Raw genomic sequence first — 24,427 nt, forward strand, 5'->3', positions numbered from 1 at the left:
GCAAAAAGATCATTAAAATGCTTTCTCATCACAAACGTGGGTGCAACTCAATAAATACCATGCTAATGAGTTCGCTGAAATTTTGGAAACAAATAATTGTCCAAATGCATTGTTTCTAAGCACGCACGTCTTGATGACAACCATTTCCAGAAGCCCCCGAATCCACATTCAATCACGCACATTAATTTAATTCCAATAAACAAACGTCAGCTTGTTTGCATGTGCATTTGTCGATTTACCTCCATCTGATAATATCCCGGCGCTTTTAGATGCGAGACGCCATGCGCACCCAGCGATGGTTCAGAGCCATTAACTAGGTATTTGGGCAGCGACTAAACCACTGCTTATTCCCAAATCTAATAATGCATGCAACAAACAACACGATTGTCAGCCAAATCACGTTTTCACTCGCGCAATCATCCTCATCGCCATCGCGACCGAAAATAAAACCCCAAACCGTACAAACAACGAGCACAACATTATTAGCATCACCTTCAGCGGGGGAAACTGATAAGAGCACGGCAAGCCATAGCACATCTGCTTACAACAGCAACAATCTGAACCCAAATAGCATTGAAAGAGTGTCATCCTCCCGAGAATTTGTTTTTTTTGGCTCCACCACGCGAATGTTGCCTTATCTGTTCCAAACCAAGTATAGGATTCACACGTTCGTGTGGCTTGTCTGAAATGTTTAATTCGGTTTCTCAAGACGGCTTTGTCAAGCCGTGCCGTGGAGGACGCCGCGAAAATTCGGAGGAATTCCTGGCACTATCGCGATTCGTCATCTTGACTGCAGAAAATGAAATGCGTTTCGCTTCGCGATGGAATTCCGGCGTTTCCAACGAATCATGACGGAGTGGCATTAGAGCGGCTTTGTAACGAGGAACAATGAATGACAGTCGTTAAATTGTTTGGATTTGTATCTTGGACTCTTGGGTGAATGGACAGTTTCAACATTTGTTTCACTAGATACTTTTGCAACTTGAATTAAGTAAAACAAAGTACATATTCGCTTTCAGGCTTATTCGCTCTGAGCGCATGGAAGTTCTGCTCTTTGGATTTGAAACCATTAAAATTGAAAAAAAAATGCAATCAAATCATCATAAATGATTGGAGGATGTTGAAATATGAAAAAAAATAGTTCGTAATATGCGCTAATTCCCGCCACATCAGACGGAAAATGCCAGTCATTACAGAACTTTGCCAATGCCTTAGATGGATACAAAAATATGGAGACTATCAATAACCAGCTTCTGTAGCACTGGAAATCGAATAATTACCATCGTTGGGGGTGACAATGGGTCAGAGGCGAGATTGGGTCAAAACATTATCTGAAGTATCTCATCAAATATTGCGAATACCTACCTTGATACCTTGTTGGCTACAAAGTAACTTTACTCCAACGCCGAGCGTATAGTAGAGCTCCATCTTCATCGGTCTTGGGCGATGTTCCTCCAGTTTCCCCGGACGTGTAGGGATCGTAGATCTTCTTCAACCGCGTGCAGCCAGCGAGTTCGCGGCCGCCCACGAAGTCGCCTACCTCTACCGGGTTCTCTGCTGAATATTGTTTTCGCTTCTTTCTTCCGACATTCGCACTACGTGACCAGCCCACTAAAGTCTGCCGTATTTTATATGTTTCACAATATTTTTCGATCTACCTCCTTTAACGCAGAGATGCCAGATACACAGATTTTTCTGTATTATACAGATTCTGTATTGATACAGATTTTTGATGAAAATAATCTGGCATCTCTGCTTTAACGTCCACGCTTCGTGACCGTAGAGGACAACCGGAAGAATCAGCGTCTTATACAGAGCGAATTTCGTTTGCATTTGCAAGTTGCGGGACCTAAGCTGGTTACGTAATCCGTAAAATACCCTATTCGCAGCTGCAATACGCCTTTTCCCTTCACGGGAAACGTCATTGTCACATGTCACAAGTGTTCCAAGATAAATAACTTCTTCAACTACTTCAAACACATCCCCATCAATCACTACCTCAGCACTAACAGTACTAGGCCTGCTTCTGTCTCTACCAGCAATCATGTACTTCGTCTTGGTAGAGTTAATCGTCAAGCCTATCCTCGCTGTCTCTCTCTCTTCAGAGGAGCATAAGCTTCCTCCACTGCCCTACGATCGATGCCGATGAGATCAATATCATCCGCAAAACCGAGGAGCATGTGCGACCGTGTGATGATAGAGCCATTCCTCTGCACGCCTGACCTCCTAATCGCTCCTTCGAGTGCAATGTTGAACAGTAAATTTGAAAAATAAAAATTCGAAAAAAAGTAGTGTGAATTTCAAGCCTCAATATGTCACAAAACGCAAAAAATCGCAACCTCAAATTTTCAGCAAATACGAAGCAATACTAGATGAACATACAGTGTAACGTTTTTTCCCGGTGGGACCACAGAAACCTCCAGCAAAAATAACGAATGCCCGAATTGCAGAAAAATCTCGTTGGAAAAATTCCAGCTTAAGCGCCAATCCAAAAGTTGGATTGCCGGAACCTCAATTTAGGTTGCCCGCTAGCTGTCGGCCAGTCGTAGGTCCGACCACACTTGATTCTATGGAGAAGCTGCTCAAAACACCGTAACACAAAATAATAAAACAAAATCAATAATCAGAAAAAAAACTACTATATTAATCAAAGTGTTCTCACCCACATTAAACTACTGCGTATATTGGCCAATTTTTAAAGAACTAATTCACATTTAGAGCTTAAAATTCTAGGTGATACCCCAAGCAACACACTTTGTTATAGAAAAGCTAATCGTACTTCTCCAAAACATGTTCAAGTCATGGAATTAAGATGCGACAACATGTTCCGTGACTTTTGCATGACCGAAAAAGCGCAAGAAATTTGTCTTCTGCAACATATTATTGTTATGCAAAAGTTTTGATGTAACCTAATGAAAACAAACAAACATGTTGGCGAAATGTTTCAAAATAGTTTTCTAAATACGACATCAGCTGTCAACTTTTGCGGAAGATAAAAATGAGCACATGAACGAATACATGGAAAGGTTGAAAGTTGTTGTTTGTAATTTTGTGAAGAGTTTGTCAGACAAGAGCAAACTAAATCTAGGGCAAAAATTAAATGGAGAAATAGAAACTCAAACACAGTCGAGAGATGCTCAAAAATGTGTGCGCTTCGAATTTTACCGTGAATTATAAAATTTTACCTCCACAAAATTAATGCGCCATTCGATAGACTTGAAATAAGTTTGAGTTTTTTTACGACCGGCATTGGGCGTCTTCAATAAACTTCTTATTATTCAAGAAGAATCAATAGGGTGGCACTGTCAAACGACTGGTGCAAAGAAGATACAGTGTCAACCCAAAGTATTCGCACTTATGACTTATTAATAATGTTTTTATATATGAAACAAATTGATCAAAAGTTAGCCTTTTCCCTTGCCTTTACCAATAATATTCTTATTCGAAACGCTCAAGAGACAATCGAGAGAACTCGTGCATTTGATACTTTCAATTTTGTTTCTATTTATTTCTTTAGCGTGTGAACATGTTTTCTGTCTAACACTGTAATCGGAATCATCTTTCGAAGACTGCCAAAAAATGCTTTATTATGTTTTGCATTGTCATCTAAAAGTATTGGCAACCAAAATATGACAAAAATCTTTTTCTATTCCATTTCATCATTCGATACGTATGCACTTCAAAGTGTAGTGTCAAAAAACAAAAACAAATAAACAAAATCTTCGAAGATTGCGTCTGAACATTAATTGCTGCTAAATACGTAAACGCTAAATGCACGAACGAGTCGTTCCCACGAATAAAGATCGACATTACTCCAAAGGACGAAGTTTTGCCGACGGATCGAAGCAGTGGACGAATCGCGGCCACGGTACATCAGTAATAGAAAATCGGAGAAATAATGCGTTGCAGCAGTGTGCCGCCTTCCGATGCGGAAGCGGAAAATTCAGGAACTGGCACCGTTTTTATGTGGATGTTCTGGCTACTGGCAGTTCGGGGAGTGAGTGGGATCAGAAACTCAGAGCTGGGAAAGAAATTTCGGATGTGTCACATGCATAATACGTCCATTGGAATGGCAGGAGGGATCCACGTCGAAAGCCATTCGATTCCGCTTGGTCTCCAAAATCCAATTCAGAAATCTTTCCTCTTTGGTTAAACGCCTGAAGCTTTTAAATCAACTTTTTTTAGTTCGTCACGATTCATTGTCAAACTCAGAATCTATCTCGCACAAGCGAATGTAAACAAACATTCAAGAGAGTAGAACCGCGTATAAGGGAAAGTTGTTATACATGTTGTTATTATAACTTTAACAAAACATGTTTAGCAAACATGAGTGACAAAACCATTGCCTGATGATGAGACACTTGATTTTTGTGTTTGTTTTCAAAAAACATTTTGGCAACATTATTTTGGATGCACATGTTCTATAAAAACTTGTGAAAACTTTGTTTTAACTAAAGATGTTCTCGAAAAACGCTTATATAACAACTTTTTAACTGCAACATGTTTCGAGGTGTTACTTGGGACTCTAACTACGCGCAAACCATTTGCCAGAAACTAAAAAGTTCGTGCACGATTACTGGCTTTTCACTTTTTTTTTTTTCATGCATGCATGCCACTTATCTGGTTTTCCGCGACGACCTATTCACGCGAGGCAGGAACAGACAGCAACAACGATCTGCACTGGTCCGCCGGTCAGTCGGGTCTTCCAGGATACAATAAAAACCGACTGCGTTTCAGGGCAGTCGGTTTGTAGTCACGTGCACAAATCTTCTCCTTCACTTGCAAGTAGCTCAGGATATCTGCAGCTTGCTGTACAAAATCGATGCAACCAAAAGCTCACACGTATCGGTGGACATCGGTGGGGTGGCAAAATTTGAGAAACCAGGCCCTCAGCGAGTTGAACTCCACCTCGGTGCCGCCGGCTTCGTTGGGGTTGCAGGTAGGCTGGTTGCTGCTCGACTGGACTGGGTCCCTCGTCGGCTTCAGCACGGTTGCTGGACACACAACCACTGTCCTCCTCTGCAGGTAGGATCTGCTCTGCTAGCTGCTCTGAAGGCTGGACTGTTCTTCGTCACAGGTTTGCACACCATCATCTCGGTTTGCGTTATGAGGCCTCTATTTATATGATTTGCCCGGAGGCTTTCCTACCTACTTTGAGACGCAAAAGTTTGTGGTTGGCGGGAACACTTATATTTTAATAACCAATCAGAGGCAAGCAGATTTTGCGCACAGTGCTTGGAACAATTATCGTTACAACTGTCGAAAATTTGGAGAGGTAATTTTTGGTGTTTTCGAGATAATAGCTTTTTAGTAACACCATAAATTTCAGTAGTGCCATCGTGTAACTTTTTACTGTTACACATTAGAGATTTTAAGTCTTCAAGAAAGTTATTCATTTTGACAAAATAAACAACTATTTCTTCGACGTCAAAATTCCACGGACTACTGTTTTCGAATTATTGTATATAAACTAGATTTTATTCTCTTGTACCGACTTTTGCGAACCCTCTAAGCAGAATACCCTCTTCGAATGAGTGTAATCAGTTTCGTACCTTTTAACTGGATAACTGACACTGAGGAAGATTACAAGTGGTAGTCGAAATACGCGTATCTGTCAAAGGATAAGCAATTAGGGCGGAATTAAAAGATACGAAACTGATTAGATTTTATTGATAAAAATTGTCAATAAAACACATTTTGATGCAATAGTATGAATTATTTTTTTATTTTTTTTGCTTTTACTATACATAGTAGGTCATGAAGATGTCAGTTTAGTGGAGTTCCAGTTTCACAATCTCTAGAGATTTATAAACGTCCTTTCCATCCAGGAACAGATCCACGAGCTTTCGGATGCACTGCCTAAAGATGCCATTCATCAGCTCAAAACCAACAAAGCAGCTGGTAAGGATGGTATCGCAGCTGAACTCATAAAGATGGGCCCACAAAAGTTGGCCACCTGTCTGCACCGGTGGATAGTCAGGATCTGGGAAATCGAATAGCTATCGGAGGACTGGAAGGAAGGTGTAATCTGCACCATTCACAAGAAAGAAGAGCATTTGGAATGAGAGAACGTCAGAGCGTGATTTCAATGCTGCCTACAAAGTCCTTTCCCAGAGTATCTGCCGTCGTCTGTCGTCTAAAACGAATGAGTATTTAGGAAGTTATCAAGCCGGCATCATCGATGGACGGTCACCAACGGACCAGATCTTCACCGTAAGGCAAATCCTTCAGAAATTCCGTGAATACCAGGTCCCAACGTATCACCTGTTCATCGACTTCAAAGCGGCATACGACAGTATCGACCGCAGAGATCTAAGGAAAACCATGGACGGTAACTGCTGTCCTGGAAAGCTGACGAGACTGATTAAAACAGCGATCGACGGTGTAAGGGTTTCGGGTGAACTATTCTGTTCACTCCAATCTCGCTGGGGACTGCGAGAAGGTGACGGACTCTCATGCTTCTCATTAACATCGCTGTGGAAAGTGTTACGTGACGAGTCGGACTCAACAGCAGCTATACTATTTTTGTGAAATCCGGTCCATTAGTGTGCTTTGCGAACGTCTTAAATATTATTACCAGAAAATATGGGGCGGCAGCAAACCGAGACGATGTTTTGGAATTTGAAGTTTGGCCCTAAAGCCGCTTGAATTACAGCTAATAAAGCCTGTATCCGCAATAATCGGGACACAGAAATATGGCTGCAACTCTGCAATATATACATTAAAATTGATCCAATTATGTCTGATAATATCTCAAGATGTGTTTATTTCGCCTGCAAAATTTCAATTGAATCGGTGAAGTACCTTTTGTTGTAGCAATGAAACAGTAGAACGCCAGCAATTGAATTTTGTACAGCCCCTGGTTTAGCTTGTCAGCGCTGTAACTTTTGAATTTGACAAAAGAAATGGCTGAAAATTTGAACACAAACCTCTCAATATACATCCCATGCATAGGCAAAATTTCAAAAAAATCGATGCACTATCAACAATTTTATAGCCGAAACATATATTGGGGCTAACCGTGATTTTAGCCCCTCAGACAACAATTAGTGAGCACCCCTGATTGTTTCGATTGTATTGTTGAAAGTACTACACCAATAATCACCAAATTTTGTAGGAATAATATACACATAATCAACTACCTTCTGTGAAAATTTCATGATAATTGGCAAAGCCATTCAAAAGGTATGTATGTGCAAACATCGCACATGAAAAACATGAAACATTTTCACTAACACTGTCCCCTATCAACACCAGTGACTTTCAATCCAATCGATAAAAGTTGATGAAATTTTGCAAGAAAGTGTCTCTATAAGTATCATAACTGCTCACGAAATTTCATAATTATCCTCACAGAACTTTGAATTGTAGCGGAAAAGAACCATCTAGTATGCCAGTGAAAATTGGTGATGATTGTACAAAATCTTAAAAACCACGTCTGTTTGCTTCTCATCCACAGTTAAAAGTAATGCATCGATTTTAATGAAATTTTGCACAGATAATAAACATACATCAAAGAGTTCTCAGTTAATTTTTGATCAATTTTCATTGATTCAGTACAGAGTTACTGCCATACTTCTGTGTCCCGATTATTGCGGATACAGGCTTTATTTTTTCCTAAATTTTAAAACAATTCAACCTCACGGGGTTGAACCAGCCTCAGGCTGAACTTCTCCATAATAAAAAGTCAATAATAATAATAATTCAACATTGAGGATTAACAACCCACCAAATTTTCCCTTCTCAGCATAAAACCTCCGTGACAATCACAAAGTTGTCTGACTTGTAGCCGGTCCTTCTTCCAGTTGCCGTCGTGCCATTCTTACACTCAACCACACTCTCGCAATCGACCCTCGTTCGCCTCCGCCCGTCGACTGAATTGCTGAATCGCGAATGAAAGGGAATCTCGCGTAGGTACTTGAGGAGCCCCAAAGTATCTAAATACCAAGGTAAGAGATTCCCGCTAATATTCACGGATTAGTGAGAAAAGGAAAAAAGCAAAAAATAGTTATGAAGTTTGCGCTGATTTGTATGGGCACATCACTATTTAGCAAACTTTCTTAAGAAATTAAACACTCCCATCTTAGAAGCTATTATTTAATTGCATCTGACTGGATTAAATCTGACCTCCATGCAATAAAATAGAAAATATCGCCATTTGAAAATCGGTAACAATTTTTTTTTAATTGATTCTAAACATATTTTTTTAGCATTTAGAAACATCCAAACTAACAAAACTTCACAAACTTTGCTGAAATAATGACATTTTAGTGTAAAAACACCAACTTTTCATAACTAACGCAGATGTGTTGGTGAGTCTCATTTTTGACATTTACGGGAATCTCTTACCTTGGTACATATTTATATACTTTGGAGGAGCCCAACGCATTTGCCTTCGATATAGCAACCAGCCAGCAGCGGCACGCTACTCCATCAATACTCCGCAATCGTCGCCGGGGTATGGTCTCGCCGTCGTCGTCGTCCTCCATCAGAACTGCTATGATCTCTGTTGTGTTTTCGCTCTCACTTGCCGTCAGTGTTGTTATTATTATTTCACATTGATGCCGGGTGCTCTGCTCCCTACTATAGCTAGCTGCCGGAGCAGAGACGGGAATCATCTTCCTCGGTGCTCTTGTTTTCCTTGAGACCTGGGAGGTACGAGCTCTCGGTTCCAGCCAGTGTCGTCTAAACGTGCTGGGAACATTGATATCGGGCTAAGTACTGAGACAGCACAAGTAAACAGAGGGCGAGCCTGTTTTGAATTCTTTCGAGGCCGAGTTGGATTTTTTCATTCATGTAGGCTCGATCGTATGGACGTGTGCGTGTGGGTTCATGTTTATGCTCTCGTCACTCACTGTGGTAGTCGAGTTGTATCTCAATTTTTGTAGAAAGAGAATTAAGTCGCTCAGAGTAACTTATGAGTGAATTTCGTTGAGTCCGTTTTATGTTGGCCTATCGAAAATAATAAAATATTGTTTGATTGCTCTCTACCAATATCAAATTAGCAAATAATGCATCGAATATATATTTGCACAATCTTCGATATAACGTACCCTCGATATAGCAAGTTCGATCCGAAACATTTATAACCTTTCAATTAAACGAATCCCAAACTATTATATTTATCGAAATGATCGTCTATATGGTGCATGTGGTGGAGTTGCTATTAGATCATCAAGCACCAAATTACACTAGTTTACAAAATAAAACGAAAGTCGTGAACTTATGTCAACGACCCAAATTTTTGATGCACAATTTAGCGCTGATTTCGAAACCGACCTTCAAAAAATTTTAAGTAGAACAGTTTTTGAGTTTTTGCTCAATATCGAGTTTTACAACTTTTTAAATTATGGAATTTACTAAAGATCAAATATCTTGCGTTTTGTTCAACAAAATTTAAATCTTTTTTCCGTAAATTAAAAGCTAAATATAATACCATTCGATCATCTGAATGGAGGTTTTGCGTCAGATTGATGAAATTCAAGATATTGGCTAGTTTCAGGGACGATCTCCTTAAATTTTAGCAAAATATCCAAAAATATATGAAGAATCCGTTTTTGAGTTTTTCTTCCAAGACTGAAAGCCATAACCTCAAAACAAAAAATATGAAGAAATGTTTTTTTTTTGCAATACGAAAAAACAATTTAAAAACTCTTTCTCACCGTTAATTTAACATATCATATGCAGGCGAGTTACAATAAAAAAAAATCAGCTCAGTCGGAGCATTGATCATGGAGAATGGGATGTTTGAAGTCAGTGACTTTGCTTGAAAATAAAACAAAAATCAATTTCAAATCACTAACCTTGTATGGAAAGTCGAAAAAATTTCCGCTCTACTGTAATTTTTTTCTTTCGCATGTTTGAACTCAGGGCATGATTCTACACCAAAAATGGTCATCAGCTTACCGAGTTCAAAAATGCTGTAAACTAGTGTTATTACATTATTTGATACAAAGTTTTTGAAATTTTTGGAACTTCTTTAAAAAAAAACTTTGGTAAATTACTAGTTTCCACTTCGTAGTTCGTACGTACTGTGCGAAAAGATAGTACTGATGAAAACCCAGGCGCAGTAGACACGGTACAAACCGATCGACCAGACAATTACACCCGTCCCGGGATTTGTGTGATAGGGCGAAGAAAATATGCAACGCCGAAAGCGTGTTTTATCAAACATCTATTCTCGTCCACGGGGTAGTACGGCTACGGACTAAAGAAAAACAATAACAAACATACATCTGCAATTTATGCTTCGTCTTTTACACACGCATACACTCAGACACACAGTCATCTATCATCCATCAGAGGTTCCCAACTCCTGGTTTTCTGTTCATCCTATGAGGGGCTGCCACTACTCTACTCTCGTCTACTCCAACACTCCTCCTTAGTGTAGCCCACTCAACCTTACCAATTGTGTTAACCAAAACGTCCACTCCTCCTGGTTCAAAGCACCGTACATCCCATGGTACATCTTCACTGCTTCAAGTAATACAAGCCATCGATCTTTTCGCCTACAGCAACTACGACAATCCTTCGGTCCAAACTGATTGTAATAGCCTTCATCGCTCATCCGGCTCACACATTGGCGGACAACTCAAGGACATACAGCAGTTCTTTCACTTTGATATCTACAGTTTCCCCTCGAAGTCGATCTGGTCATATGCTTCGGACAGCCGGTATCAACGATCCATTTTTCCTCATTCGATGCACACCCACTGGCCGTTGCCGCAAAGCACACTCCACGTTAACCGGTTACGGATGTTGCACAGCCATCGAATTCTTCGGTAGCCTCCTAGCATGCGTATTTCTTTCCTTTAGCATAACAGGGCAATACCACTGAATATGACATTTTTGCCCGCAGTAGTAGCACACACGGACCTTTCTTCACTCTTCTAGTAGCATCGTAGACTTCACCACTTGCTCTGGAACCTTCTCCTGAATCCGAATTTCACACCTTCTTCTCCATTCATCCAATAGCTGCCCCTTCACGTATTCCAGCTTCAGGTCATCCTCCGGGCGCCCTTCAAAAGCGGTGACAAGCGGATTATACGTTTCCGGTAGACTCGACAAAATAATTGCTACAACAAGGTGTTCTTTCAAACCTTCTCCCATTCTCGCCAAACGTGGACTCCGACGCCTCCATCAGATGGTCGGACATATTTCCTTCTTCATTCAACCGCATCGAACAAAGCCGTCTTAGAACATGGATCTTGTTCGACAACGATCCTCGCTCGTGATAGCCCTTCAGCTTGGCCCACATTTCATTGGCAGTAGCGGCGTCCAAAATGTGGGTCATATCTGAGTATCCTCCAGAGCCCGTCCGATCATTGCCCGAGCCTTTTCATCCTTTCTCGTCCATGTTGAAGTAACCTCTGCAGTAGGCGGTTTTGGATCTTTCACGGTCGACTACAAATCTTCTTTCATTAGCATCAGTTCCATCATGAACCGCCAGGCTGCCCAGTTGGAATCACTCAATCGATCAAACGCTATCTTCGCCTCACTCATTTTTCCAAACTTTTCAATACTCACAAATAGACTCAAATAAAACACCTTTCTGGACCACTGTGTAATGTGCTTTCTACTGTCCTTTGCTTTCAACACTTCCAGTCCGAACAATATTTATTATGCACAGCCGTACTACCCACAGCGTAATGGCAGCTGTTGCTCCTCCTCGAACAAAACTCCTTCACAACTGTTCGTAGTTTCGTGATTGATTCGTTTTCATCAGCATTCACATTTTCGCTTTCCACAAAGATTATGTTCAATACCAATCACGGTCACACAAACACATCCACTGCACTTCAGCCCACCGGGGGAAATCAAATCTCATCAATTCAATTCATTCAATCGTTCATAAAACGAACAACAGTATCTCCGACCAGATACTTTCACTTCAAATTTTCTTCGCGCAATCTGAGCCCATTACCTGATGGAAACCCAGGCGCAGTAGACACGGTACAGGGCGAAGAAAATATGCAACGTCGAATGCGTGTTTTATCAAACATCTATTCTCGTCGACGAGGTAGTACGGACTAAAGAAAAACAATAACATACATACATCTGCAATTTATGCTTCGTCTTTTACACACGCATACACTCAGACACGCACAGTCATCTGTCATCTTGGGGCAGCAGGGACGGATGTCCTGGGGCCTGACGCACCCCCCCGCTTGCGAGTCAGCCGCGTAGTTGCCGGCTAAGAATAGGACTACTAACCCCAATTCAAGGTGTCAAGCGACCCGTGCCGAGGAATGAGTGATCGAGGGGGTGAAAAAGATGCTCGATCTTTAACGGAGCCTGTGGGGTACCTGGGCACCCCCCACAGTATGCTGTCCCTTACCGCGTTAATGCAGAGCTCTGGCGTGGTGGACATTATTTCTCGTGCAACTCGTGGGAACAATGAGCAAGAATTCAAAATCAAATAACCTAGGTGGAAGTAGCGGTGCGATCAACCCCTTCGCAAGAAGCGGGTTGATGAGGTCTCCGACAAGGAGAAGCGAGGAGTCAGGTGCTGGAAGCTGCTTACGCAGCTCAAGCGTGGGAGCTCCTGTCCACTCCACGGCAAGCCAGCCGGTGGAGGTCATGGACGGAGCGTGGCTGCTGAGGGCCATCAGCCAAGAGGTTGGAAAAGGACGGCCCGCATTAGAGGTTGCTGAGCACCAGCTTGGCAAAATCATCGACTTTGCGACAACTAAGTCGAATATAAGCAAGGACCTGAAAACGGCCTTGCTTAGACTTAGAGTGTCTGTCGATGAGGCCAAGCAGGAGCACGCGGTCGCGTTGCTGGCTGCTACAGCGGCGGAACCCGCAAAGGAGAATGTGTCGAAGTTTACACAAACAGAGGCCTTCTCCTTCGCAGGTAGTCCGAGGAGTGTGGAAGCGAATGCTCGTGACAAACGTGACAAGCATTCGCAGAAGCGGGCGAGGCAGCCGTCAGGTGAGGAGCTGTCTGGCGGCGCCCGCAAGGCCAGGCGTATAATAACCCCGAAAGCCGGTGGTAACGCTGGAAAGTCGGACCCCAGCCAGGGTTCCCGGAAAGCTAGGAAGGGTGGGCCTGAAAAGGCTGGCCCGTCCCGGAATGATGGGAACAAGGGGTTGCGACCAATGGTGGGCCCTCAGCAGCCACAGAGCAGGGCGATCCAAGGAGAAGACCCTCCTTGGACAAAGGTAGAGCGGAAGAAGAAGAAGAAGGTGAATCCGCAGGTAGAAATGCAGGACGCCAAGCCAAGGCGTAGGAAGGCAGGTGCCAGGCGTGAGAAAGGCGACGCTATCGTCATCAAGACGGAACAGTCCAAGTACTCGGACGTCTTGAAGACGATGCGAAGCGACGCCAAGCTTGAGGGTCTTGGAGCCGACGTACGCAGTATTAGACGTACTCGTACGGGCGAGATGATCCTGGAGCTGAAGCGCCAGAAGGAGCACAAGGGCGCCGCCTATAAAAGGCTGGCAGAAGAGGTCCTTGGTGAAGGTGTGCAGGTGAGGGCTCTGACACATGAGACGACTCTGAAGGTCAAAGACATTGACGAGATCACCGAAGTGGAAGAGCTCGTCACGGCACTGCGGCAACAGTGCGATGTGCAGGTGGCCGCCGCAGCCGTTAAGCTACGGAGAGGGCCAGCAGGGACACAGATAGCTTTGGTTCAGCTACCTGTGGCGGATGTTAAAAAGTCCGTTAAAGTAGGGAGTATTAAGGTGGGCTGGTGTGTATGTCACCTGACATTCCACGAGCCACCTGAGGTTTGCTTCAGGTGTCTGGAACCAGGACACAAGTCGTGGGACTGCAAAGGCCCCGACAGGCGCAAACTGTGTAGGCGATGCGGCGCTGAAGGTCATAAGGCCCAAAGCTGCACGAGTCCGCCCATCTGCATGATCTGTACCGGGAAAACCTCGAAAAACAGACATCCGATGGGTGGTCCAGGGTGCCCGGCCTTTAAGAAAGCCGCAGTGAACAACAAATCACAGTGCAGGTAACGCAGCTGAACCTGAACCACTGTGATGCGGCTCAGCAACTGCTTTGTCAGGCGGTTTCTGAGTGGGAGACGGATATCGCCATCATTTCGGACCCATACCGAGTACCCGCCGGCAACGGCAACTGGGCCTCGGATGGGACCAGGAAAATGGCGGCGATATGGACGACGGGTAAATACCCCGTGCAGGAGTTGGTGTCTACTACCTACGAGGGCTTCGTGGTCGCCAAAGTAAACGGGGTCTTCTTCTGTAGCTGTTATGCGCCTCCGCGGTGGCCGATCGAGCGGTTCACGCAAATGCTGGACCGCTTAACGACCGTGCTAACAGGGCGAAGGCCGGTGGGAATAGCGGGTGACTTTAATGCCTGGGCCGTGGAACGGGGAAGCCGTTTCACGAACCAGCGGGGTCAGATCCTGCTAGAAACACTGGCCATCTTAGATGTCGACTTGGCTAACGTCGGTACTAAGAGTACCTATAGTCGAAATGGAGCGGAGTCAATTATTGACGTGACCTTTTGTAGTCCTGGCCTAACAAGTAGTCCGAACTGGAGAGTAGATGATGGCTACACTCACAGCGACCACCTGGCGGTTCGCTACAGTATCGACTACAACAACAGCAGACAGCGGATAGAAGAAGAGGCGGCTAGGCCAAGGCCAAGCCCTCGTAGGTGGAAGACATCATACTTCGACGAAGAGGTATTTAGGGAAGCGCTCCGCCGTGAGCGAAACTTACTCGGTTTAGACGGCGACGAGCTGGTAGCGGTGCTCTCACGTGCGTGTGATGCGACCTCGGATGCGACCATGCCTAGGCGAATCCACCCTAGAAATGGGAGGCCACCGGCTTACTGGTGGACCGACGCGATTGCGGACCTGCGCCGCGCCTGCCTACGGGCTAGGCGGCGGATGCAGCGAGCACGATCAGAGGAAGAGCGAAACGAACGGCGGGTGGTGTTCGCCGCTGCAAAAGCCGCGCTCAAGACCGAGATAAGAGCAAGCAAAAAGGCCTGCTTTGAGGGTCTCTGTCAGAGTGCCAATACGAACCCGTGGGGTGATGCCTACAGGATTGTTATGGCCAAGACGAGAGGTGTGATGGCTCCTACAGAGCAATCTCCAGAGATGTTGGAGGGGATCAGTGGAGGACTTTTTCCGCGTCATGATCGTAGTCCTTGGCCTCCTTTCGTAGGACAGCCGGGGACTGGGGCTGGCGATGAGGAAAGGGTCACCGATGTGGAACTTGCGGGGATAGCTAAGTCCCTTAGCGTAGGTAAGGCCCCAGGTCCGGACGGAGTTCCGAACCTGGCCTTAAAAGTAGCTATTGCAGAAGCTCCCGAGATGTTCAGGTATGCTATGCAGAAATGCCTGGACGAGGGAGTTTTCCCAGAAGCTTGGAAGAGGCAGAGCCTGGTACTATTGCCAAAGGCGGGGAAACCACCCGGAGACCCGTCGGCATATAGACCAATATGCTTGATTGACACGGCGGGGAAGGTGCTCGAAAAGATCATCCTCAATAGAATGTTGAAGTTCACTGAGGGCGTGAATGGTCTCTCGAGCAACCAGTATGGCTTCCGGAAGGGGAGGTCCACCGTAGACGCTATCTTGTCGGTTACAAAAACCGCCGAGAAAGCACTCGAGCCTAAGAGGAGGGGAATTCGCTTCTGCGGGGTAGTGACTCTGGATGTAAGGAATGCATTTAATAGCGCCAGTTGGGCTGCTATTGCCGATGCGCTCTTGCGTCTGGGGATACCGGAGTACTCGGAAGCTACTTCCAGAATCGCGTTTACGACACGGAGGTGGGTCGGAAGTGCTTTCACATAACCTCAGGAGTCCCGCAAGGTTCCATCCTGGGTCCGGTGTTATGGAATGTCATGTACGACGAGGTGTTGAGGTTAGAGTACCCAGTGGGAGTGGTGATTGTCGGATTTGCCGACGATATTACGCTCGAAGTCTACGGTGAAACGATCGAGGAGGTGAAGTTGACTACCGACCACTCGATCAAGGTTGTGGAGGCGTGGATGCGGTCCAGAAAACTGGAGCTGGCTCACCACAAGACAGAGGTGACGGTTGTTAACAACATGCAGTCGGCGCAGCAGACGGAGATCAGTGTAGGAGAGTGCACTATCCTGTCGAAGCGCTCTGTCAAGCACTTGGGCGTGATGATCGACGATAAGCTTACCTTCGGTAGCCACGTCGATTATGCCTGTAAAAGAGCCTCCACAGCTATTGCGGCACTGTCCCGGATGATGTCCAATAGCTCAGCGGTGTACGCCAGTAAGCGCAAGCTTCTGGCTAGTGTTGCTACGTCCATACTTAGGTATGGCGGCCCGGCGTGGGGTACCGCGCTAAGTACTGAATGCTACCGACGGAAGCTGGAAAGTACTTACAGGCTTATGTGTCTGAGGGTTGCAAGCGCGTACCGTACCGTGTCACACGACGCTCTCTGTGTCATTACTGGTATGGTGCCTATCAGCATTCTTATCAGTAAGGACATGGAGTGCTTCGAAATGCGCGGCACAAGGGAGCGTCCATAAATAACGTCACGCTTTAAGGGGGGAGGGATGGTTCAGCAAAGTGTGACGACCCATACAAAACTTTCAGTGGTTCCCTACAAAAAGTTTAACAAAGGGGGAGGGGGGGTTGAAAATGATCAATTTTTGCGTGACGTAATTTATGGACGTTCCCCAAGAGGCATACGCAAGACTGTCAGGATGGCCTCTATGGTCAAATGGCAGCGCGCGTGGGACAGTTCCACCAAAGGAAGGTGGACCCATAGGTTGATACCGAGGGTAGATAGTTGGATTAATAGGCGCCATGGGGAAGTTTCATTCCACCTGACACAGGTCCTTACAGGTCATGGTTGCTTCCGACAGTATCTACACCGTTTCGGGCATGCGGATTCTCCCGAATGCCCAGTGTGCAATGGTTTAGAGGAAACGGCGGAACACGTTTTGTTCGTGTGCCCGCGTTTTCGCACAATGCGTGACCGCATGCTTGCCACATGCGGGGAGGACACAACTCCGGACAACTTGGTCCAGAGAATGTGTAGGGATGAGATTAGCTGGAATGCCGTTTCAACGGCTATCACCCATATCGTCTGGGAGCTACATAGGAGGTGGCGCCTGGACTCGGAGAATGGCTAGTCCAGATGCAGTACAAGAGGTGGTCCAAGGGTTCGAAGTCGGCTTCGTAGGTCATACCGGTGCCCTGCGGTCGAGATCGACCCTTACAGCGATTAAGTGGCCGCGGAGAGGAAGTCCCGGTAGCGGTGCTGTCGTGGCGTCAGTCCACTGGGTTGGATCTGAGCCCGCGGTTGGAAAGGGGTCCCCGGCAAGGGTCGGGGTAGGTGAGACCCTGCTGTCTGCAACCTACGGGTGCATCTGATAGGGCCTGAAGGGTAGTGATACCCTTCCTTACGGGCAGGTCAGATCGGGTTGCACGTGGGCATCAGTTCTTGATGTCCGCTCAGCAGTAGGGCGCGGGCGGGGTTGACCCTGCCCGCCTTCCGAGGACAAAGGGAGTGGCGAGGACTACTCGGGAAACTGGCTAAGCGCCAGCATGCTATCGTGATGGACTCTCCAGAGCGAGTCATCGATGTTCGTTGCTGCTAGGCTACGGCAGCTAACCTTGAGGGTGCGATATGCACTAGCCCCTCTCTGAAGCAATACCTTCTTGGTGGTTCCGGAGAGACGTAGGGTTTGGCGACCATAGGAATGTGTTTTAGTGGGTCGATGAGAGAGTAGTCCTGGCTTCTACCGGCATTGAAGAAGACGGGCTTAACCCCACACTACCCTAACCTTCCTGTTAGGGTGTCTGATGAGCAGATTTATCCCCCTATGGTTTATAAGGAAAGAAAAAGTCATCTGTCATCCATCAGAGGTTCCCAAACCCTGGTTTTTTGTTCATCTCATGAGGGGCTGCCACTACTCTACTCTCGTCTACTCCAACAAGTACAAGTAATGGCAAAGTAATGATTGATTCCGCTTCAAAATTACTTGAGCAGTTCAAAATTACTTGAGCAGATAATAAAAGCAAAAGGCGTAAGGGACCATTCATAAACCACGTACACTTTTTAGGAGGAGGGTGTCTGGCCAAAGTCTACGCTCCATACAAATTTTAAAAATTTTTGTATGGGGGGTCAGAGAAGGTCAAAATTTGGTCTACGTGGTTTATGAACATCCCCTAATACTCGTAACGCCTCCCGTGCAAATCAAATGGAACTTTCACTTCTTCGCGAAAAAAGAGGCCGTCCTTTTATTCCTTAAGAAAAACTTTAGGTATCTCTCCATATAGCCCAGTTGTCAAAATTACTTGCGAGAAAGGAGTAATTTTACTTGAGCGCTCTACTTGGGAACAGGAAACTAGGCTTTATAGTGGGAAATCGGGCTTTATGGTGTCTTAACATTGTTAATTCACGGTAGAATGTGTCTGAAAAATAAGAAATATAGCTCATGAATGTTTGTTTTATTGAAACGATAACAATGAATCAATCATTGTATAATAAATGATAATCAGATATCAAGTTTGGCTACACTGCACTGTTGTTCAAATTGTTGTTGGAGGATCCCACTCTCCCGTGAGTTCCACCTGCACGGTATCGAATCCACTGTGAGAGTAAGAACTGACTCTCGCTCAATCAATGGGTCGGTCGGTGACTGAATCCGGCAAACCGCCGGTGCGAAGGTACGTTCTCGATTACTCATCGTTCAGTTTGTCTGTCGCTTGCAATCGGTGCGGTTGACGTCGTCGTTGAGTAGGTTCATCATTTTGCCGGTATTCGGTGCCCTGTTGTGTGATTGCATCACTAGAATAGAGAGCAAGCCACGGAGAGAGAATCCGGTGCGTGCACAATTCCACGGGGTGTGTGGGACGATTTCTTGTCGTCATCTCGCGAATGCGATTCTCTGTGTGGATTTCGCTGTGTGAGTGAGAGGGGGAGAAAGAGAGTTCTGTTCGTGTTCGCCAGTCGGTCGACTGACCCGCTGGGACCGGTTCTTTCCTGCTGGAAGTCTAACTTTGGTTCTCGACCAGGATTGTAGCGGTACACAATCACATTAGGGACCATCCTCCGGTACTTGTTTAAGCCATTGTGTGATTTGGTGCGCCAGGAGGTGTGCTTTCTCAGATTGTGTGGGTGTGCGTTTTTTTGTTGGGATTATTGAGGTGGGACGGGACTTCCCCGGCAGGAGGTCAAATTTCGCGGAAGCAGGATTCTTCCTGTTTTGTGTTTACTTACACGCAGTGAATTCGTAGGGTGGATTCTGGCTCTGTGAAGCGAAACAGCCAAGTGAGAAAAGCCCAGAAAGTGTTGGTAGTTCTTCATTGAAGGGAGAAGCGGATTCGTGGGATGAATTAAAGCCGCAAGGTGATATCGACGGCTCCGGAAAGAAGAAGAATAAATTCTCATCGTGTGCCGAGTGTGTTAAAGAGAAGAATCGGAAGAGTGGAAGAAAAACATACGAAGCAAGGTGAATGAGTGCCAGCGTGCGGCAAGGTTTAATTAAAATTTCTTGAATTTTTCAGCTCGGACAGCAATCGACGAACTTTCGAGTAGTGGAATCGCTGATTCAGCCGTTCAATAAAGTAGAAGAAGAACAACGTGTGCTAAAGTAAATATTACACCGTCGTCTCTGCACAAGGAGAAGTCGTGCAACAATCGCCATCGGAAAAGTTACTCAGTGTGCAACAAAAGTGCTGAATGTTTATATTTTTTGAGTGGTAATCGCCACACCGGAAAGCCGATATCGATCACAGCACTTCCAAAGAAGTGCAGCTGTTTCAAATTCATTGGATTAACTTTCAACGCCCATCTCGGTTTCCACTGGATGTGCTGTGCGTGGCTCGACCCTCGAAAAGGTTGATTTGCACTTTTATCCGCCTGACCAAGCATTTGCAGCTCGATTTTCTGCGGCAGAGCCCTCCACATTGATATCGGCGACGAGCAGTGCCTACGGTTGGCTTTAACCGAATCGTTTATTGGCAATAATAACAGCAGCAGCAGCAGTCAGTGGCAGCGGTAAAACCACGGCCACGCTAGTAGCATCAACATACAAAAGGTAAAGGAGAATCAGCAATCGAAGGGTACATGAAAAGAGCATACCTTTAACCGGATGGGAAACAGAGGTGTGTGCAGATTATTAATGAAGGGTTCATTGATGGTGTTGTTTGTCATCTATCGCACGATCATCATCATAGTGGACAATGTGTATAGATGAAGAATAAAAAAATATACACTACTCGCCATAAATATGGAATCGCATATTGCAACACTCATACTGAATATTGCAGCACCCTAAAAAGTTTTGCATGTGATTATTTCAAGACTTTGAGGCACAAATCACTTATAACCCCTCTAATTCTCTTTGAAAATACTTGTTCCCACAGCCTAATTGGTTCTAGGTTTACTATATTTTTCCTCCTTATCCTTCCGGCATCAGAATCAATAAAAGATGTATTGTATATATTTGTTCGCATAAAACTATCCCGTACAGCTTCTTTTAAAGCTATAATATCAATATTATCAGTGAAATCAAGAAGCTGAACGGACTTCGTGAAAATCGTTCTACTCGTGTTTATCCCTGCTCTCCTTATTACACCCTCTAAAACAATGTTGAACAGCAAGCACCAAAGACCATCACCTTGCCGTAACCCTCTGCGAGATTCGGAAGGACTCGAGAGTGTCCTTGATGCATACTCAAACTACGCACACCACTCGATCCATCGTATCAGTTTATTCGGGAACCCGTATTCGTGCATAATGTGCCATTGCTGGTTTCGATCGATTGTATCATACGCCGATTTGAAATCGATGATTAAGTGATGTGTGGGAACGTTATATTCGCGGCATTTTTGCAACACCTGGCGTTCACCTATGAATCCATCCTGATATTGCCCCACGAACTCTCTTACAATCGGTAATAGACGGCGGCTTAAAACTTGAGAGTGAATCTTGTAGTCAGCGCTCAGTAGTGTGATCGCGCGATAGTTCCCGCAATCCAACTAGTCGACCTTTTTGTAGATGGGACACACGATACCTTCCATTCATTCCTCCGGTAATACTTCCTCCTCCCAAATCTTGGTAATGACCCAGTGTAGTGCTGTCACCAGTGCTTCTCCACCGTATTTTAGAAGCTCGCTTGGTAGTTGATCTGCTCCAGCGGATTTGTTGTTTTTCAACCGGCTAACCTCCTCCTCAATCTCTGGTAGGCTAGGGGTTGGAAATCTTTAGTCCTGCGCGCGTACTCCTAGATCTGTTCTGTTACCACGGTGCTTGCTTGTCGCCATTGAGCTGCCTCTAGGCTTGCCTCTGCTACGATGTCCTGCCGGATTCCAATCTAAGTTGAACTGGAAGCAATCCAATATTTTGAACAATTTTCCAAAATGCATGAACTAAATTCAAATATGGTACAATTACACTAGTTTACAGCATTTTTGAACTCGGTAAGCTAATGATCATTTTTGGTGTAGAATCATGCCCTGAGTTCGATAACGCGAATGAAAAAAATTACAGTAGAGCGGAAATTTTTTCGACTTTCCATATAAGGTTGCTGATTTGAAATCGATTTTTGTTCTATTTTTAAGCAAAGTCGTTCACTTCAAACATCTTATTTTCCGTAATCAATGCTCCGATTGAGCTGAAATTTTTACTGTAACTCGCCTACATATGATATGTCAAATAAACGTCGAGAAAGAATTTTTAATTTGTTTTTTTTTTATTGAAAAAAATACATTTCTTCAAAAAATTTTGGCTATTTTGCTAAAATTTAAAAAGATCGTCCCTAAAACTCGTGAATATTATGAATTTCTATAATCTGACGCAAAACCTGTATTCAGATGATCGAATGGTATTATATTCAGCTTTGAATTTATGGAAAAAATTTTAAAATTGGTTGAACAAAACGCAATATATTTGAATTTTAATAAATTACATTTTTTGAAAAGTTGCAAAACTCGATATTGAGCTAAAACTCAAAAACTGTTCTACTTAAAATTTTTTGAAGGTCGGTTTCGAAATCAGCACTAAATTGTGCTTCAAAAATTTTGGTCGTTGACAGAAGTTCACGACTTTCGTTTTATTTTGTAAACTTGTGTTATTCAAGCCACATTTCGAATGGTTTGTCGAACACCTAGACACATCACCGGAGCCTCGCACATAGTTCAGATCTGAGACGCAGAAAGGGTTGCCGGTCAGACAGGACCCCTTTACAATTCAGTCGAGTCGAGGCCTGTTGGTGCGTGGATCTTTTCTCCCATCATTGGCCAATACAATAACTCTGCGTAGTCTGGTGGTGGAAATGTGCCTACCAGCTCTTGGTACGAGTTGGTATCAATGTGAGACTCACGATGCCTAAGTGATACAGTGCGATTTTATCCTGTCTGCCAACTGGCTGCTGCCTCAGCAGCTTCCAACAGTTAAAATTCAACCAGTTTAGGAATCAATCACCACAATGACGCTCGCTCGATGCCTGTTGGATTGTTGTGTTTTTCTTCCATTTCGCGAACGTGTGATTGACTTTTGAGCTGTGTGTTGCACCCGAGTTGCCCTCTTCCGTTAGTCAACTCGGCAATCAGCACAGCAAGCATCAACATCATCAGCAGCCCGTCGCATCGTGCCGTAGATTGATTGGTTTCATTGATCTCAATTATCTTGGCACGTCTTGCTCGCGCACAGTTGAAATGCCTTTAGTAGTTTCACTGATTTCTCCCCGCACAATGTCGGTCGGATGGTTAATTTGAACCATTTTGTTTACCCTTTGATGATTGTCTTGTTTGCTGATTGCTCTCACCGTGGTTGTTGGTTGGCGGAGGTGTGTGTACAATACGAACTTATGGGGCCCGGCTGGAGCAACGATTGGAGTTCCGCCGGACAGTTTCTGGATTGGCGGTGATGGAGTGTCGAATGAGGGCGATGAAGGTGGAGAAATAATGACCCGTCTGTAATAAACCAAGCCATCCAATTAGGCTTTATTGTTTACCGAAGGGTTCTTTTAGTGGGTTGGTAAAAATTGTTTGTCCAATTTTGTATCGCTGGTTTTGACGCAGCAGTGAAAGTTTGATGAGCAATCACTGCGAAGGAAGTAGCGAATTACGAATGTTCCTGAAAATGAACTCATGCCTTTTTACCCGAGCAGAAAAGAATAGCAATAAAATAACAGATCTAGGTATGAATCTTAAATAGCGATGTGCCCTTCATTAGGTGGACATAAGAGGCAAAATAATAAAAACGAATACCATAATTTTGTATAAATAACACCAGAAAAATAACAAGTCTTGTTATTTCAATAATGAATGCATACCATAAATTTCAAGTGCTCTAGTTGTTATCCAGAAAGTATGAAATAACAAAGTAATAACATTTCTTTCTATTAAATCGAACATTTTTCGATAGCTTCATGATACAATAACAAATCCTGTTCTTCAGTTATTTTCAAAGCTTAATCAACAATAGCACAACAATACCTAAATTTGCTCAAATACCTCCAATTGTTATTGTGGTGTTCTCATAACATTGCGTAGAATAGTTGCACGGTATTTATAAGTTATGCCCTTCTGCTCGGGTATACTCAGCCGTTCAAACCAAAACTAGCAACCAACGCCCCTAAATCTGTTGTATAATGTCGAGATACAAAACTAATTTCGATATAAATACATCAACCAATGCCAACGTCAACACAAGGTTCACATGTTATCAGTTTCATTGTCATGTCAAAGCTTCATGTTACCAATATAAATGCACAGTAGGTACTATAGACACGGCTTTTATCGCATGAAAAGCCACTCCAAAACAGAACCCGTTGACTGGCATCATCGTTTGACAAAATGCAGAACAAACCCGTACCGACCGACCGTGGAAAAGAGCTCTAGTCCACTTGATCTAACATACGCTTACGGCTAAACCGCGGGTAAAACCAACTAAACAACTGGAGCCAGTGCCATTGGAACAGTGCGTTAGAGTGAAGTCTCGTGAGCACTTTATCGATAAGAGAAAGTGATTAATGGACTTGATGGTCTCTACGGGTGATGAGTACTGGTGATGGTGACGTTCTGAGGGTGATTTAATTAAAAACAGTACCAGTACCTACAATAATAGAGTGGTTCCAGTTAGGTTGTGCATCACTTGTCTCTTAAACTATGGCCGTTCACTGGTATGATCAAACAACGCGAGTTCGACTATTGAACAAACCACATGGAGAACGGAAAACGAAAACTTTTCCAACATTTCGACATGGAATTTGCGTCTTTTTCAGAGGTAACTAGTTTTTTGCCTCTGGGTTTATGTTCCATTTTCAGTTATAATCCTGTTGAAGTTTGGTGTTACCGTAATCTAGGGGGAAGTTGATCACTTTTCCTCTATTCTTTTGAATGAATCAAGTACAATGCATATTATTCCAAACAAATATTTTTGAAACATGTACTGAGCGAACCTGTATTAACTTCAGTTAACGAAATTCTTACATGAAACTACTACA

The 24,427-nt window shown here is 44.3% G+C and overlaps 1 protein-coding gene across 13 annotated transcripts in view; it reads left to right on the forward strand.

Annotated features, from left to right (window-relative positions):
• LOC109420851 (uncharacterized) overlaps window positions 1–24,427 on the forward strand; it is a 436,654-nt gene that overhangs the window by 33,099 nt on the left and 379,128 nt on the right. For 2 of the 13 annotated variants that reach the window (XM_062852284.1, XM_029880074.2), the window contains exon 1: window positions 18,806–20,014. The exons of 1 other annotated variant lie outside the window; for it this stretch is intronic. The gene's annotated coding sequence lies outside the window, so the exon portion shown is untranslated. Of the gene's footprint in view, window positions 1–18,670; window positions 20,082–24,427 lie in introns of those variants that run through there. 10 more of the 13 variants (XM_062852291.1, XM_062852289.1, XM_062852290.1 and 7 more) reach the window with 10 other exon arrangements.

Source organism: Aedes albopictus, chromosome 2, assembly GCF_035046485.1.
Source record: "Aedes albopictus strain Foshan chromosome 2, AalbF5, whole genome shotgun sequence".
NCBI classification, from domain to species: Eukaryota; Metazoa; Arthropoda; class Insecta; order Diptera; family Culicidae; genus Aedes; species Aedes albopictus.